General features: G+C 39.4%; 1 long non-coding RNA gene across 2 annotated transcripts in view; it reads left to right on the top strand.

Annotated features, from left to right (window-relative positions):
- LOC146308381 (uncharacterized) overlaps positions 1 to 19334 on the top strand; it is a 115954-nt gene that overhangs the window by 32287 nt on the left and 64333 nt on the right. Inside the window, exons 4-5 of one of the 2 annotated variants that reach the window (XR_014772608.1) lie at positions 5572 to 5649; positions 14126 to 14352. This is a non-coding gene — a long non-coding RNA (uncharacterized LOC146308381). Of the gene's footprint in view, positions 1 to 5571; positions 5650 to 14125; positions 14353 to 19334 lie in introns of those variants that run through there. The other variant, XR_014772607.1, reaches the window with a different exon arrangement.

Below are 19334 nucleotides of genomic sequence, written 5' to 3' on the forward strand. Positions count from 1 at the left end.
CTTACCAGTGTCATACTTAATTTCATTTATTCTGTTTTCATAATACCTTTTTATTTTTCCTTTTAATTTACACTACACTGTTTGCACCCTTTGTCTTGTACTCTTCACTATTCGAAATGAATACCAAAATTGTGACCCATGCATGAGCATGCAAGAGCTCTGTAGGAAATGGGTTCCTGATTGAGGTCATACCCTCGGCAGTTCAAGTATGACCTTGGCTGACTCCATTTTCTATGCACTGGTTGAAGACCTCCTCACCTCACCTTAGTTGCCCCCAGTCAACTCAATGCACAGGCATAATAGAAATAGATTAATGCCATACTGTGTCCCACCATGTGACAAATGTTAAATGAATTACTGGTCACCTTCATCGTATGCTTTTGTTCATTTTTAATGTCCTTATATTGATTATTTTTCTACATTACATAAGTGTCTCCGCATCAGCAACCGTGAGGCAGTGGATGGTTAGAGGTACACTCTGAATCCAGGTTTGTCATTAGAAGTATTATCTAATGGCACAGAGGATCAACTACTCATTTATATTAAGGGCTCCTGCAGACCTGTCTATATGGATTACTACAGATTTAGTTATTGCTAGCAGCACAGCAACTCAAAGGAATGAGAGATTATAATAAAGCTAACCTCAGTTACACTGTGAACTGTGTATGAGGCTGTGACAGAGCTTTGAGACATTGATGAATTATAGATATTACTCTATGATGTTTACATTGAACAGCATATGGCTCATGGCAGTACCATAATGCCCACATAAGTAATTTAACAATAAAGTTATATGCTGATAACTGACCAATATCTTAGGAACTCCACTGCTTTAAAAAAGGTACAAGACACATGGTTAATATAGCAGATTTTATGAATCCGCTTTAGGATGAAGACTAACTGCAACTATTGTCCTCTGACTCATAACTTAGGTAACATCAGTATACCTCACATATATCAGCATCAGCACATATATATTGGTTGACAATTAAGCAGAAATTTTCACACAAATATACTTTGAGGTAATGCAAAAACACTGAGGCCATTAACTATTTTGTCCTTTAGAGAGCCACTAAAAGTTTACCACAAGATCCACTGCTCTTTAATTTAAACCCCACGCCTCCTTTTCTAATGCCTCCAAATGGATTTCTGTCAGTTTATAATGTAGGATAATGAAGTTCTGTATCTTTACATTAAGTTTTTTCTCTGTCACATTTAAAGTATTAACATTTTTACTGAGGATTTATTTTGTCTCTTCAATTGATCTCTATCAGTTACAGTCATTATCTCACCTATCCTAAATTTCTGTAATTGTGACAGTGAACTTTCTGCTTTCATAGAAGCATTGTTGACAATGGCCATATGTTGGTGTGGCCACAGTAACACCTGTACCTGTACCTGATGCAAGCCAATACAACAATCCTGCAGTCAGAGCTGCCTTAGTGAAGCTCACAATTGTCCAGTTTTGTTGAGACCTGTCTCTTGGGGGTCCATTCAACATAAGGGTGGTGTTTTGTTGGAGTAACCTCCTAAAATGCCATACAAAATCTACTCTGTATTTTATGATTTATCCATGTGCAACTGAAACAATAATACGCTGTACAGTTGGTGGATAAGACAATCAGAAAGCCTCAGTAAAACTCTGTGGGACTGTGGGAAAATAATTTTAATAGTTTATCCAACATCAGCTGTTGGCATTTTGTTGAAGACTTGTAGTGTCACACCCAGAGGATATGTGAGCTGAGACTGTGGGGTGATGACGGCGCATCAGGCTTTAGTCCAGTAATGAATCAAGACACCAAACACCAGGCTTCCCTCTCCTAGCACTTCTGCAGCTCATGCAGTTTTCTTTTATAGATAGAAAGTGTTTTGACACACCTTGCTGCTTCCTCTGGGTGATGTATTTGCTCCATATCCTCTTCCTCTTCCTGTTCTCTATCGCTGTGGTATTGTTTCATGCAGATTTGTTTGTACCATGACCGACCCTGCTGCACTTGCTCTGCGATATCCATGTCTGGTGCTGGTAGTGGTCACATGCTAAATAACAGGTACTGTAGCCCCAGTGTCCCTACTACAGACATCAGCATCAGGACGTTTTGATGATTACAGTGTTAATGGACCTGCACAAAAAGAATCTACAAATCAGTGTGTGATTTAGGAGACTACAGTTATTCATTTATCAGAAATTGTCATTGCACAGCTGATATACTTTTGTCTCTTATGTTGTTACATGAGGTAGCTTCATACATAGGCCAGCTTAAAACTAACAGGTAGCTTTTTTCATCTCGACATTAACAAACACTAAATCCCAACTGAGAAAATATCAAGCTAGTTTTCCTATGTAGAATTTCATCTCAAAAGTGTGGAGATTAGCCTATAGTGTAAAATACACATGTCCTTTGCGGCACTTGTAGGTGTATTCTCATGTTTCATCTCATTTGAGGTCAAGCAAACTTTACTCTCATGTTTGCTTGTAACCACCAGAGGGCGACATGATAAATGTCCATGCTTGGAGGAGAAAACCAAAGTGTGCTGTACTGCATATAACCCCCACAATCCCTTAAGCAGCAGAGAAATACGTCTCAGACGTCTCATGATGTAGTTATTCCCCCTCAGGAATGTGCCCACTGTATGTATACATTTCATCTTAATTGGTGACTGAAGCTATGAAGCCTTCTGATGTAACAAGGCCTTTTGAAATTCATGCACACAGTTTGCTTTTTGCGTACCTGGCAGAGAACACTCAGATGCTGTAGGCTTTGCGAGTCACAACAGCTGACTTCCAGCAGTACACACCCGTCATTCCAAGAGAAAGTGATGTTAGTGTGTCTAAACAGGGTTTTCACACATCATACACCTCAAGTATGGGGTGCGTTTTTGTTTTTTCATTCTTTGCTTTATTTTTCATTATTTAATGCCATTTAATGCCACACTACACAGCATTTATAGCCTAAGCTCATTTTCAATTCCCATCCTTACTGTAGCTGGACCTTTGAAAAACATGAGCTTCAACAACAAATACACAAAAGACAGAACAAAACACAAACTGAACAATAAACATGTACAGACCTAAACAGGAAAATACAGACAGAATAATACAAGGCATGAATCATAACACCATAACACAAGAAGCACCAGATAATAAGAACTGAAGATGAAACAAAAAGAAAATAAGTGACTTAAAATTTTCTGTTCACTATCATAGGATCTCTGCATCCTGTGGTCCCACTGGCACACTCACTGTTGAGTTTCAAGTGGCCCGGGAACAGGATATTTAACCAGGTATCATATAACAAAATAAAGCCAAACAAACATGAACAACATTAGGGGGCATTATCAAGTGGATGATCTCAAATAGATGTGGAATACGATGTATGTTTTCAAGCTATCATTCTGCATGTATCAAGCAACTCTTCAATTCTGTATCTTGTTATCCAGCTGCTAACTCAACATTTAAATGTGACATAGATTATAGTAATGATTTAGAGGAATTGTTTTCATTTTCACCATTATGTTGCATTTTAATTAACTGTTCTTATTTTAGTCACATACATCTTTTATATCTGTTTAATTGGTGTGTTGAATTTAATCGTGTCACCTTTTTTTGTACAATTTAACGATACAATTTATAGAGTCAATCAGTCTCAAAACATAAGCCATAATTGTTTTTTAGGCCTCTCTGTAAATTCTTGTTATGTCAGTAATAATATAATTTATAGTCATATGTTATCTGCATGTGGCTGCAGCTTGCATCTATTCACAGCATGTCTTTTCACCAAACTTGGACCTGGAGGACTCGGATGAGTGTAATTGTGTATGATCACTGGATACAGATCCGGGATCAAAAGATATTCACGGAGCAGCAATCAGAGATGATGCTCTCATATTGCTCTCATATAGAGTTTTGTTCTATTTTAAATATTTGAATAATAAATTTAGTAAGTGCACCTCATTGCATGAGATAGCCTAACTAGTTCGCATTCCAATAGCGTTAGCCACACTGAACTCCTCTGCGACCTTGAACAAGAGCCCAAAGGTTATGGACCCGTTTCAAATTAAGGACATAGTTATGCACACACATGCACGTCCACTTAGGCATTTGAAGCTTTATCCGACCACACTTACATGGTTTCATTTCAACAGCAAATAAATGCCTGTGTAGCCCTCTCATCTCTTTGTGGTTTTCTTATTATATGGTCCAGGATCAGAGTTCAGACATATTACAGATGCTCTCGCTTGATGGATGATAAAAGCCATTTGTGTCAGGATGTCATGATGGAGAGATGCTGTATGTAGAGCTTTATTACCACCTAGTGGATAGTGAAGCACAGCACCTCCTGCCATTGTACAGTATTGTAGTAGAGGAGCAGTTGTAGGTGGTCTGAGGTGGGCCTCTCCAGTTGTAAATAGTGTTCTGACACGTGTGTGACCACTCCGGTGTCTGCGACCTCTCACCCCCGAAAGCTTAGCTTTACCACCTGGGGGTGGACTGTTCTTGATCTTGCAGCACCTCCAGCAAACTGGCACACAGCTCTCTTCACTCAGTCTCCCTGTAAAAAACCTCCAAGGTCCACTTTGTCCTGCACATGTACACACAAATGCATGTGTGTGTCGTGTGTGCGCACAGTCCTTTTTAGAAAAACATCTCCATTACAAAGGTATTTCATGTGGAGGTCTTTGGGACTGTGTAAGTCATTTCTGAGCTCATGTTTCTAAGTGTTACTTTTATATCCTTACTTGTCACACAGTTTGTTTATATTATAAATACCTGAGTCAAAACACATTCAAAGTTGAAGCAGATGCACCTCTGTGTAAATTCAGTGTATTATGGTTTCCAGTTGTTTAAATTTCTGTGTAGCGTATCTGATCAGCTGTCTCGTGTTTCACCTCCGTCGTTTGATCTGTTTAATTCTGAGGATGCACAATTTTCTCCATGGTGCAAGTGAAGGCTTGTCTTTACATCAGTGTAAATAGGACTCAACACAGTAAAACTTGCTTTATCTACTGCTTATTTTGGGCTTAAGCACATCTGGGGTGTGTTATGACTAAGGCACTCAGATCCTCACACAAACTCTTATCCCTTTCTCTTTTCTTTCTCTCGCATTGTGCAAAAGCATAACAAAAGTTGTCATTAAAGCTATGAAATGTCTTGATGTCCCACATACAAGTGGGAGATTTTGTGTGCAGCTACTTTGAATGAGACAGATGGTGACAGATGTTGCATGATATAAAAACATACAGTAGTGCAGGTGTGGTATTCAGTGAGCGCTCTTCAGGTGCGTCCTTTCAGGATCTTGATAGACTTCTTCATCTGCAGCATCATTTATCTCCTGCTCTGTGGCACATCAGACCCCCCGATCTATTCACTCTCACTGCCTCACCAACTAATGATCCTCGGTGCCCTCCAGAGCAATCATATACACCCCTTTGATCAGCTTTATCCCTCATTTTCGTAGAGTTTAAAAAAAAAGATACAGTGCCAACAATAGGCCAAAATGTGGCTCACTCTCACTGCCATGCCTACTCTCTTTTTCATTATCTCTTCTCTTTTATTCCCTTGTCCACATGCAGTGCGGAACAATGCAGCGCAGGCGGACAGGGTGGAGGCTCCTGACAGGACTGGTAACATGATGACACACCAAAGGCCAGGTGAGCAAAATCCCCCCTCCGCAGTGGGACATGTGTCACAGCCCTGCCGCGTCTCTAACCTTTTTTGTGGTCTCGCGTCTCTCTTCTTTGGCTCGCTCTGCCTCCGGCCATAACGATAAAGCTCCCATCTGCTGTGGGGACGCGGGCCTTTCTAGCTCTGAACTGATCCCCCACAGCAGTCTGCCCCTTTGTCAGATATGCAGATCGCATTTCACTTTTGACACCTCTCTGTTTTACACTTGCGACAGGTACGAAGGTTCTTCTGTTCTCAAAAGAAATGTATTGGAAATGTGATAGTCGTCTCTTTCCAAAGCTTTGCCCTCTGCGCCCTTGTCCCCCTGGTGAAAACAGTATTTTTTAAAGAGCAGAAAAACAGTTCCAAAGGAATGCGTGAGTGTGTTGATCCTCACCAAGAGTTGGATGATTGACCCTTTGTCTGACCTATAATTCACCACAAAAGGTGCAACACTGAACTTGACATGTTTTTGCAGTTTTTTGCATTGTTTTGTCATAATTTGAATTGCCAGACTCTATACTTATTGACAATTTCTTAACGTTTTACACCACTGCAGACAAAAAACATGACCAATCATACTGTTGAAATTGAAATGGGGAACTCAGACTTCCCAGTAAAAATGGAATAAGAGGCTTAATGTTTGCACAGTTTTTCTTGACTGTCCCTCAATATTACAACATCATTACCACATAATCAGTTATTTTGTGGCAGAGTAAATGTTCAGTAAATATCACTTCTAAATAAAATATCTAAGGTCTGCATGTTTTCCTCCTGCCCATGAACAAAATGGATTAAGTAAATTATTATAGTTAAGTAAAGCTAAACTAAAAACTTAACTAGGTGTTTAAAAAAAACCCGAAATTGCCAGTTTGATCAACATTGTCAACACAAGAAGCATGTGGAAGTATCGAGGCATAGGTTTATGGGATCTTCATGATTGTGAGTCAGTTGCCTTCACATGGTGTTGTGTTTGTATTGTAATACCTATTCTGAACTTCCTAAATCTTGACCCTGACAAATACCCCCCATGTTATAATCAAAATTTTAAACAATAAAAACTAAAAACAAATAAAAAATAAGAAAAAAAATAATGAAAATACTAAAACTATAATAACTGGCATTCAGAGGAACTTTTCTTTCAATGAAAATGACACCAGGGATTGTCCGACCAGTGAGACCAAAAGGTGTCAGCCTTACTGTCTAGCAGTCTATCCATCTATCACCTGTCTGGCTTCCCATACAACTATATATCTATCTGTCACATCCATTTGTGAGGCTGTTGCTCATCCATAGTGTTCTCAGCTGTTTCAGAGCTTCAGCGGCGTTGCTGGTGATTCTACAACACAAACTCGCACATGCCAATTGCTAGTAACATGAGCCGACTCAGCATCCTAACCTGCAGCGAGATCGCCTGTCACAGGTCAAAAAGACAGCTGTAGTGTTTTCAGACTCGGGCTTAAACTGATAAAGTGTCTCAGAATGAGAGCGTTGTGTGATATGACGCCAGATTATCTTGTTACAGTCGTGATAAAGTTCATATGTTGTCATGCGTCAACCTCCAGGAGAGCTGAAAAAGTAAAAGTGTGATTTTAACAGAGCATTCACACTTCTTTAAAATGAGTCTGTTTATATTCAAATGTGTTTTATTAACTTAACATATTTCTGGTTAGAGTTCACATACTTTTTTTTCTCTTAGAGGCTAGACAAAAGCATGCCCAGAGCAATTCAGCGTCTGACACCTGAACCTTGACCTATGAACCCAGGCTTATGTCTCCAGATACTTCAGCTATCAGGTAGACTCAAAACAACTAATGAAAAGAGTTCTCTCTCCGCCCTGAATGACTCACTGCCTTGTTGTGTACAAATCATTCTTGTCCTTGGAGCTAAACACCTGAGTCATTACCAAATAAACCTGACCTCTATATTCTGGTAATTATGATAACACGCATGATTATCCCAGCATCCTTTTCCCTAATTGTCTGCTCTTTATCAGCAGCTCACACTCATAAGTGTTGACAGTAATCCCTTTAAGATCCGATACACGTACACAAATCCACCACTGTGTCTGAAAATGAATTTCAAGTTCTTTGAAGGAGTTAATATTTTTCCATCTAAGTATTAAAGGGGCTTAACTTGGAGCCAAATAGCATGTTTATTCTCTTTTTAATAAGATACAACATCCACCAAGGTTATACTAAACTTTAATTAGTTCATATCTGATGTCACATGACAACTGATTTAATCTACACTCACAGAAATAAGGGTTCCAAAAGGGTTCTTTCTGAAGGGCTGAGGTTCTACCCAGAACCTTCTGCTTCTGAGGAACCCTTTTTTGAAGAAAGGGTTTGTCAAGGGCTCTTTGTAAGACTAAGGGTTACATTAAGGACCCTTTTCATCCAAAGAAAGTGTTCTGGCAATCCTTGAAGAACTCAAGGATTATTTGTAAAATAATCTAAAAGGGTTCTCAATAGAATCCCCTGGATGGGTTCTAGATAAAACCCTTTTAATATTAAATTTCTCAACAGAACCCCCAGTTAGTGGATTTTTGATAAGGCCCTTGAAATATAAAGGGGTTCTCAGTAAAACCCCTTGTGTTTGTTCTTGATAAAAACCCTTGGGATATGAAAGGGTTCTCAGCAGAACACCCCGAGTGTGTTCTAGATTAAACCCTTGGCATATAAAAACATTCTCAGTAGAACCCACTTGATGGGCTCTTGGTAGAATATCCTGAGTGGGTTCTAGATAAAACTTTTGGTATAAAAAAGGTTCCTGGTAGAGACCACTGAGTGTGTTCTAGATGAAACCCTTGAAATATTAGAAGGTCCTTGGTAAAACACCTTGGGTGGGTTCTTGTTAGCAAGAGGTTCTCTTTAGAACCTCTCATAGTGGCTTCTGGGTGAAATCTTTTACAGATGGTTCGAGGTCTAAACCTTTATGTTGGGTTTTAGGTAGAACTCTCTGAAAGGGTTCCAAGTAGAACCTTTATAAAAGATTTTACCAGGAACCAAAAAGGGTTCTCCTATGGGGACAAGCCAAAGAGCCCTTTATGGTTCTAGTTAGCACTTCTGCTTCTTAGAGAGTAGGAGCCAAGGGTGCACCACAACCAGTAGTCATCACTAATTTATTTGACCTTGGAGGCAAATTAACACTGCAAGTCAACTTTCCCACAACCTGTACTCCCCAGTGAACTGATTAGATTATCGTGGTATTACATCCAATTGTCTCTTTGTAAGCTCCATTCTGTTTGTTATTGTAAGCCACTTGTTATGTGCTATTCATGAAACAAAGTTCAAGGTTGCCGACCGCATTTGACTCACCTTTCGTTTCATCACAAGAACAACTGAGCAGTGTTTGTCTTGGGGTTTGACCGAATAACAATATGTGCTAATACTCCTTCCACTCCAGTCTGTGAAGCGTTGAAGTGTTTGTGTAATTTAATATTAGGGAAACGCCACATCCTGTTTAGCATAATCATGAGTCATATTTCTCAGGGCTGGAGGAGTTCACCTCCCTTTCGTCCACATCTGTCCTTAATGGATTTAGACCGCCTGGCACGAGCAGGAGTTTATACATTTTAACATGGGTGGCCCCAGTTAAAATCTGAACTTGTAACCCTCGCAGTGTGAGAGCCATGTTCTACACATGGAGTAGTGCATTTGTGTGAAACCAGTTTGCAGTTCTGGGGTGTGAGTGTGTGTGGTTTTGGGTGTGTGTGTAAGTATTATCATGCAATGCAGGATTATAACTTCTAGAGAGCCTAGAGTGAAATAGTTCATCTTTTTGATGGAAAGGGCTTACATTAAAGGAGTACCTGGCCAGCTATAACTCAGATTGCAAAGAGTTAGGAGTAAATCATGCGCACATAATATAACATCTGTGCAGTATAATGTGCTATGTACCACATTAGTGTTGCTTGAGTTTTGGCCTGATGACAGGGCCATCAGCACCAAGAACAATAATGCTGGTGTCATACCAGTGGTGTCAAACATGCACTTAATGCTCCAGCTATGTCAGCAGTTTAGGAAAATGGATATTGATGACCTGTTAGTGCTGTACGTTGTGCAGAAAAAACAAAGAAAACCACAAAGATATGGATTCCTGAAATTTTTCAAAGATGAGAGGAGAATCCATCTGTATGTTAAGAGGGTTGTCATCTTTGGAAGACTTGATTCATACTTGAGCTGCAACGATTAGTCGTTTATTCAATTATAATAGATTAATTATTTTGAAACTTTTTTTTTAGGAAAAATGCTGAAATTCTCTGATTTTAGCTCCTATTTTTTTATCCTTTATGACACTAAAATGAATATGTTTGGCTGTGGACAAAACAAGACATTTGAGGACATCACCTCGGGTGCTGGAAAACTGCGATCAAATTTTCAGACATTTTATGAACCATTTTATATCAACATCAATTTGACGGTATACTTGCGAGAGCTGAAGACCACATGGCAGAATGTCTCAGCATCTTTTATGTGTAGTAGTCTGCAGCCTAATATTATGTCATGTAAGCATTTTATAAGTTGTAGACTATACCCTGTAAATTCAGATGGATTTTGATTGGCTGTCACTGTTTCTCTCATAAATCAAGTCGCTCTGGAAATGATCCCAACAATATTGTTCACCACTGTCGTTGTGAACTCTGCCATCCACTTGAATTGGAACAATTTTTTAAGTTTTTGTTATAGTTATTGTTCCTCGTGAGAACGACCCTTATTTCCCTTTTCCGTGCACCTTGGGGGAAAGTGAAATTCTTCATTTTGTCAAAAACACTCACCATTAAAGCAACATTATGAAAAAAGATTCATTCAAGTCTTAAGGATCACTTCTTGATTGATCTGTTGTCTAAACTGCTACACTGCCACCATGACTACCGGTGGTATTGCTCTGTTTCGTCTGTATCCGTAAGCGTTCAGAAAACATACAACTTTAACCATAACTGAGCCTTTACTGAGATAACTAGCTGGAGGCAACTACAGTTAGCAACAGTTAGCAGTTACTTTTGCAACAAGTAACACTCTCTGTCTATCAGGAAAGTCTATAAATCACAGAGACTTGAGGCTTAGCAACATCAAAGGGAAAGCCAGAGAAATTTTTAGCCATAAAATATGATCCAGTTTCATCAAAATTAGAGAGATAGTTGGTGGCGTGTGACGTAGTGCCCTAAAGCAATACTTTACAATCATACCTGTCAACCCCGAGCTACATAGTGCAAGAACATGTGTTTGGGGTGCAGATTTTAATAGTTACATAATATTGCGTTAAATCCAGCTATGAGGTGGTTGAAGGATGGATTTGTTTGGCAGCTCCTCCTGCTGTCAGTCTTTATTCTAAGGTAAACACATCTGAGATCAGCCTCTGTACCTACTGAACACAGGGATTAATTGATCTTCTCATCTGACTCTCAGTAAGAGACAATAAAGCTAATTTTAGACATGTCACGATGATATGATCTTATAAAGGAGAATGCTGCTCTCTGCTGTGAATGAATCAGTCAGGTGTGAGTCAGTGTATCAACCGATTCATCTGAGAGCAAGATTCCTCTCTCATATTTACAATTCAAGCAGTTTTCAAGGTGACTGCACTACGTGATTTACATCAAAGTGACCATGTGGTCACGCTGCTCTGATCAACTGTCCGGTCTGCTGAAAGAGAAATAATATCCTCTGGGTATTACTGACAGGGAGCATGATATGTGTGTGTGTATGCCTCAGTGTGTATGTCACTGTGCCCGTGTGAGCGTGCACATTTACACACATGCCCACGTGTATGAGTGTGAATGTGTATGTGTGTCACAGTGTATTTATGTAAGTGGCTGACATAAATACATCAAGGGGAACACACAGCTGTCCAGTGCCATGTTTCTCAGAGGTTAGGACCTGAAACGGACTGTGGGACTGTTTCTGTTGGGTCAGTTCACTTCAAGTTTCTTTCAGTGAACTTGTTTCCCTGCAGCAGACTTGTCGTCTAGCACTTTCTACAACGAATGTGCAGCGGCAGAGGAAATACAGACTTAGCGAGTCCCACTGCACAGACACCGGATGGCTGCAGTGAAAAGGACCTGCTCTGATCTCAACACATACCAGGCTGGATTAGAAGAGGGAACCAGAGCAGAAACTGGATCTGACCCTCTCTGCTATCACTCTCTAACCACTGCCGCTCTTTCCCAAAGACATCCTCAACACTTCCTTCTCCAATTAGTGTGACCTTGTTACATTGGGGACAGGGAAGCTTTGTGAAAGTCAAGACCCAGCTTCATGCACCCACACTTTTAGCAGAGCCGCCCGGTGAGCGGGCTTGAAGGCTAGAGGTTATAATCAAAATAGCTCAGTTCAAATCTGTAAACTGATCCAGATACATAAAACAAATGGACAACAAGCAACGTAACCAGGTCCCGTTCCCAAGGGAGCTTTTCATCTTCGCCTCAGTGGTTGTGATCAGCACTTAGCCGGCCCTGTTTGTTTAGTAACACAGTAGGAGGAGGCCCCAGCGGACGCTCTTTGAATGCTAAAAACCGTAAAGCCAGCATAGAGTCTGACACTGTGCCACCTTCGGGAGGAGCACTAGTATCCCACATGTCCCCTCTTCAATGAGGGGCGCCACTGACAGCTGCCGAAAGTCAGGGGTCAAAGTCGCAGCAGGTAGATATCAGCAGTCAGGATTACAGGATGTCAAGTGAAAGCAGTGGAGGAAGATGGAAGGCTGAATTAAAGGTACAGTAAGCGATTCTAGAGAAAGTTGATCGTTGAGTCTCATTCCTAGGTTGCCAAATAATGGCGTATTGGGAATGAGACTCAAAATTCAACTACCTTACTGACCGGTGAGTGGTAGAGCTTGAATGATATTACTCTCTCCCGGTTTAATACTGTCATGATTTGTGGATACTCTTTTAGGATTAGGCAGCAGGAAAAGCTTGAATCATACACGTCTAGAGACTATATATCTTGCCTGATGTTTCCATAAACAATGCACATCACGTCTTTCTGAGTTTTATTTCATGTTATACTGCATATAAAAGTAGTAAATCAAATACTTTGTGACGTAATCTGCTACATTTAGCAGTTCCTGCTCAGTAAACCTGTGCCACAAGAAAATAATAAATTATATAAGATTTTGGATCAAAGTTAATAAAGACCCTGGTTGTATTTTAAACCCATTTGGATTTTTTTAGTTTTGAGTTTTGGCCCTTTGAGGTTGCTGTAACTCTTCAGTGTGGAGTGTCGAAGCCAGAAAAGCCTGAAAACAGCCAAGATGAGTCGAGATTTCTCTCAATCCATTATAATGTATTATGCTTAAAATCTGTTATTGAACTTTTGCCCAATGATGCTACAAACCCTGCCTACCCCAGCTTTAAAAAAGTCAAGCAACTCTATCAGTCTAACTGCAGACATCCTGGCCGCATCTTAAAGCATAACATTGTGTGTATGTTTGGTCATATGCCCACCATACATAATGCACATAATACACACATACATTTTCTCTGAAATTCCTTTTTTCAATCCATCTTTCGTCCTGCAGACAGCTGAACACAGAAACTCCTCGAAGTTTTCAGGGTTTGGCCAGTAGCCAAGATGAAGTGTATCTCAGAGAACATGTGTTCCACCTGTCCAGCTCTGTTCCCCCCATGGGAAAATATTCCCCAAATCCTTCATCAGTGTTTGTGAATAGTTAAAATAAAACAGGAAGCAATATCATAAATGCTTACACAGCAGTAACTTTCACAAGACAATAACGAAGGACCTTGAATTCATTCATTTCCACCATGACCCAATGAAGTCACTGGTCCGTGGGAGAGAGCTTACTGGATTCCCATTTGCTCAAGGGGTGATAATTCACCCTTGGCCAATAGTAAGCTGTTCACACAGCATGCAGCCACAGGAGGCGGCCGGCTGAACCTTCATGTAGCACAGACCCAAAGAGGAAAATAGAGCTGTTTCAACTTTTTCTATCAGGCCGTATAGTTTCCTATGACGTTCACACTGTACAGCAGGAGAACACCACAAAGCATACATAATGTAAATATATACATAGTGAAATGGGTCTGAAAGGACATGCAAGTTTTTAAATGGCTCCGCTCTCCACATTTAGTATCTGTGTCTGAGAGATTTAACCTTCCTTACTTCCTCCCTTCTATTTATAACAGTGTCATAGTCCTGCCTGCACTTTGATAGTACCAAGTGATCTCATTTACACACGCTCGCTCACACACACAGCCACACACACATACTCATGCTAGCACATAACTTCACACACTTACAATCTATGCACAAATGATGCCAACAAATACTCATAAAATGTTTGAGCAATGAGTGAAACAGATGGAAATACTGCAGTGGATGCCACAATGGCTGGGCATTTGGCTGAGCGCCATATCTGAATTGTAGCGTGTCCTAATGGATCAGCTGAAAGCTATGCGAATCCTGCAGTATCTGCCCTGACTACCTGCTCTCTGTCTCTCAGCTCTGTGCCAAGGGTGATCCGGGGGCTCTGTGCCCGCTGACAGCTGAGCTCACTCTGGCAGACAAGCGGCACTTCTGCACACAACTACATGCAGAATGAGAGGCCGCTGTCCCGATCAGCATTAAAGCCAAAAGCACTGGGATATGGGGTTTGAGCTGCTGTGCCATAGCAGGGACACAATGACAGGATGAAAGAGCTCTGCAATAAATTCTGACCGTGGTTTGAAGTGATGTTGTGATGGATTACGGTGTTTTGTAAGATATTCTATATTCTGTGCCACTGAATATTACAGAAGGTTCACCTTGCAATAGAATGAAATCCCATGCACTCAGAAAAACACTTAGTTTGATGAACAATGTGTCGACACAGTTTCTGTCAATGAATGGCTTCAATCTGTGCAGTGTCAGCTGAGTGTTGTAATTCACTGTAATTAGACACAGTCTCCAGTTGTGGCCAGATGCTGATGATCATATTGGCAAACCGCTCTTATCACCCAAATATTAAGTTTAATTAGTTAAACACACTCTACAAACATGAACTTATCCAATGTCAGTTAATAAATTATCAAGTCAATAAGTTATTTGACTATATTAGTCGGTTTGGCTTCATGCCTGTAATGACTTCTTTTAAAACAAAATACCGTTCTTTCTTTCAGTAGGTTGATTTAAATCTGTATGATTTGGCTGTTAAACAGTTTGAATATTCTGTGAAATGTTATTTGATGCTTTTACAGCATCAAATGCCAGTCATGGAAGATTTCAACTTCTTTAGCAAATAAAAAAAAAATAGCAATCAAGCAGAAATTCTCCATTACAAGCAAAAAGTCTAGCATTCAAATTGTTCTTTAAGTAAAAATATGGACATATAACCACCAAAAGTTATCTAAAATATGAAAAGTACTCATTAGGATGATGAATGATTCCTGTCACTGTAAGAATCTTATATATTATATTACTGTTGCAGATGTTTATCGAGAACTGGTACTTAACTGGTACCATTTCCTGACTTGTCAGCACTGAAATATCGATAAACTCCTGGACAAATGATACTGCTAGCGGTATTTATATATTCTTACATAAAATTTCTTTGATATAAAACATGGCACGTGCAGCTGTGCGCTTTGGTATTGATTGTTTTTCACCACATATACTATATACCTATTCAGTATATCAGGTTTGCCTTTGAGTAGGACTTCCACAAAATGCTAGAAATGTTTCATGTGGGTTTTGGTCTAATTTTACTCAATAAGTACAATACGCAAGAGTTCGTGCTTCTTTTCAAAGTAAACTGCATAAGAAGCTGACATGTTTCTAGAACCAGGTTGACATGATGTGAGTGATGGTGATGATGAGTGTGACAGGATGCAGGATGCAGCTGTTCTGCAACAATACTGTATCTATGATGCTCATTCAGTAATGATGTCCTCCAGCACTGCCAACCTGCACTGTGCATGCTGACCCAGTCATTAGCATGCCAATTCATGGCTCTCCATTGACTGTGTATTGTGTGACGGTACCTCTTGTTGTAGCTGCCATATGGTGGGACGCACTACCGGCAAAGTACAGAACTCAGAGCTGAATTGTTTGAAGCTGAACTGAAAAACTGAGCACATAGGAAGACAAATGTTTATTCAGACATGGAGCATCAGAAGAATAGATTGGGAAAACTGTGGGATCCTGACTCTCCATAACGTTATGCGTAAATTACAGTTGCTAAGTTTTCCCACCAAACTGTAGAGGTTGAACCAAAGTAACCTATGAAATTTCTGTTTTTAATTTGTGTTAGGTTAGATGATGAATTTATCTAGTGATTCAATCAAATAGCTAATATGAAAATATTTAAATTTGGACAATTCAGCGGGATCAAAAACAAGGTAAGAGAAGGGACAATTAGATTTACAGGCAATATTGAGTTTGTCAATATAACTTTTCCTCTCTGGTAGGCATAGGGTGCTAAAATAATCTTTTGACATACTGAAATCTAATGTTTTTGTTATTGTTTCAGCCCTTGGTTTAATATTGTGGCGCCAATCATTTTTCCCCTCCGGTGGTCTTCAGAGTATGACGTGTTGCACTCTGTCTCTATAACCCAGCATGCTCCAGCCATTATTTCACTGTGACTTTGACAGACTGAAAAATGAAATGAGATTTTTAAAGAAACCGACAAAGAAAGTCTTGATGAAGTTGTGTTCATCTTACCCTTGAGATCTTAGGAACCCAGAATGTTAATCATCTCGACCACAACAATTCTTAAAATGAATATGTCAGTTTTTGTTTGTCGTTGGTGATTTTTTTTCATGGAGTCATATTTATGGCATCGTCATCCTCAGGGAGTCGTGCGTAGTGTGTTGTTTTATTCATCAAAGAAGACATTGTGAAGTTTGGAATGAAACACGTTAAACAAGCCTACAGATGGTCCATTTTTATTGCATATTATATGCAACAGTGAGTCATAGAATCAAGAGGCGGAAAACACATTAACATAACCATGAACAGGTTCCCAGTTGTTTGTCATATCACTGAAACACATTAATTTAAACCAAGCAAGTCATTATCAGGGGATCTATACGCACAAGAAGAAGTCAGGACACTCAAAGATAAAGAAAAATGTGGTACATTTGTTTCGGATTACTTTTTACAATCCCACATTAAACTGAACCAGCTGCTGTGATGTGGATTGTTTGTAGGAGAATTATTATATGCTCGTATAAACTCTGCAGGGAGTCACTGTTATTTCCATCTGAGGGCCTGTCAGTGCTCTGCGGAGGCTTGACATCAAAAATTGAGGTGCTCGTCCCATCAGTGGCACAAATAATGAAAGAGGGCTCTTCTGTGTGAGTGACGCATCTCTTCCTCACACCCCATGTGGTGGTGATTCGTTCAGCTTACTCATGTTTCTCATCCAAACAAATTAATATTTATTATAGTCGCTCAAGTATTCAGCTCGGGGGACTTATGACACCCCTCAGACTGCACATAAAGGAACTCTGTGAGATGGGTCTATTTTCGGTGACCATTATCTTCACAACTCTGCCTGTATGAGGCAGACGTGGGTCACAGAGGAGTCCTTTGGTGACACTGCTGCAGATATCAATAAACAATACGGCCTCTGTCTGGCCTATCTCTGAGTGAGGCTGTGTCCCAGACTAAGATGTCATACGCGGTGACGTGTAAAAAGTATCTCCTGTGTCACATCTGCTGCAGTTACCCTGTCATTAATCAAATGTATTTTTTTTCTGCCAAAGCATCATAATAATGAGTAACAGTAAAGTCGCTGGAATGATGCGTTGATTTTTCTAATCCATCTCTGACTTTTGGAAACTAAACTTCACTGAGTGTTTCCAATGTGATTATTTTGCTTTCTACCATATAAATCTAAATCTACTGTCACGGAGATGTTGTTAAAAAGTAATTGATGCAATAATTAGGGCTGAAACACTATTTTCATTAGGGGTGATGATTAATCAGCTATCATGTAGTTGGTCATTAAGAAATTGATCAATCATGTAAAATTTAAATGGTCTACTGTCAAGTAAAGATCTGAAATATGGCAGAGATTATTTTTATGAGCTCGCTCCACATGTCATCTGATATTCATTGAGTTTATTATGTAGGCCTCTACCTCTTTATATGTTTCATATTCTGAGTGCTTAGAATTTGCAGCCCTAATTTTCATGATTGATTATTCTGCCCATTATATTCACAGTTATTCATTTGAGTTTCTTAAAGGCCATAATATTTGTGTTGTTTGGCCCCCAGTCAAAATTATTCAGGGTTGGGAAGGTTACTTTATAATTGTATTCTGATTCTGTAACCTACTCCATCACAGTATTAAAGTAATGGTTAGTAGTGATTACTTTCTGTTACTTTTGGATTACCTCAGTACCTCAGTGTTATGATGAAATTGTTTATCTTAATATAATGTTTTATGTTTGCTGTGGGTTTATTAACTGTTGTCCAGACATTCCTTACTTTGTTGTGCACAAATGCACATTAATTAATAGCAGTAATTATGCAGTTTTAATTGTACTTTCTTAAATATTCTATTCAGACTCAAACTCTAAGTTAACTGTCATAAACTTATTCAGTGACTTGTGTTTTTACACCCACACCATCCCAGTCGCCAAAATTGTAATCCTTTTAGTGATCCCTATTTTTACTAAATGTATGTGTAATCTGATTACGTCTTTTATATTTGTAACTAATGGAATAGAGTTACCTTTTTTCGTATCCAGATTACATAATCCTGTTACATGTATTCTGTTACCTTAGCATACTTTACCATAACCATAGCATAGTTCAATTTTCAAAGTATAAAATAAAGATTGTGTTAACGTAAAAAATATTGGAGCATAAATAACATCACATTACAACATATTTACCAAATACTAAAGGAGCTTTTGCATTTAGGGATGTTAACATTTAGAAAAGATGATGATGACTGAGGAGATCTAGGAAAATGTTCACAGAGAGAGTTGAAGCAGCCATTCTATGGTTTAGAGTTTGATGTATAAAGCACATAAATAAGATAAAATAAACACAATAATTCTTGTAATAAATCATACGCTTTGTAACTAGATATGTAATTGTAAATGTAAATAAACTTTACACCAGACAGTCACAGTAGATTTCTCAGCTCCGGCTTCACTAAAAGTCCGTGGATGAACTTTAAATAACCTTGAAGAACCACAGAGAGTTCTGACAACTCTGGCTCTGCTTTCAAATGACTCAGTCTTTCATTATAATGTGCTGTATTGCCAGTTCACATTACATTCATGCATTTGAGCTTGTTTATATAAGTATGATTCCCTTTCATTCATTCTCTTTACCTGTTTATTCCTGTTCACTGTAAATGGGGGCCTGGAGGCTATCCCAGCATGCACTGGCAGGGAAACCACTGCAGAGTGCCGCTTTCAGAACAGTTCAATATTCCTGTTGAACAAAAACAAATTGTTTTTTTGTTTTTTTTTTCATTTCATTTTCAGATCATTTGTAAAAATACACTGAGTGATTATATGGTGCAGGCGAGCTGCACTTTGTCCACTTTGTTATTACTCATCCTGAACTGTTGTGATGCTTCAGTGCCCCCTCAGTGAGAGTTATGACTGCTGATGTGAAGGATCGCTGCAACACCTAAATCACAGGAACTGGGCTCACTTTCAGTTATGACAGAACAGCTCATATAGTGCAGATGCAGCTCGTGTCTCAAT

Source organism: Lutjanus erythropterus, chromosome 20 (genome assembly GCF_056507025.1).
Source record: "Lutjanus erythropterus isolate fLutEry1 chromosome 20, fLutEry1.hap2, whole genome shotgun sequence".
NCBI classification, from domain to species: domain Eukaryota; kingdom Metazoa; phylum Chordata; class Actinopteri; order Lutjaniformes; family Lutjanidae; genus Lutjanus; species Lutjanus erythropterus.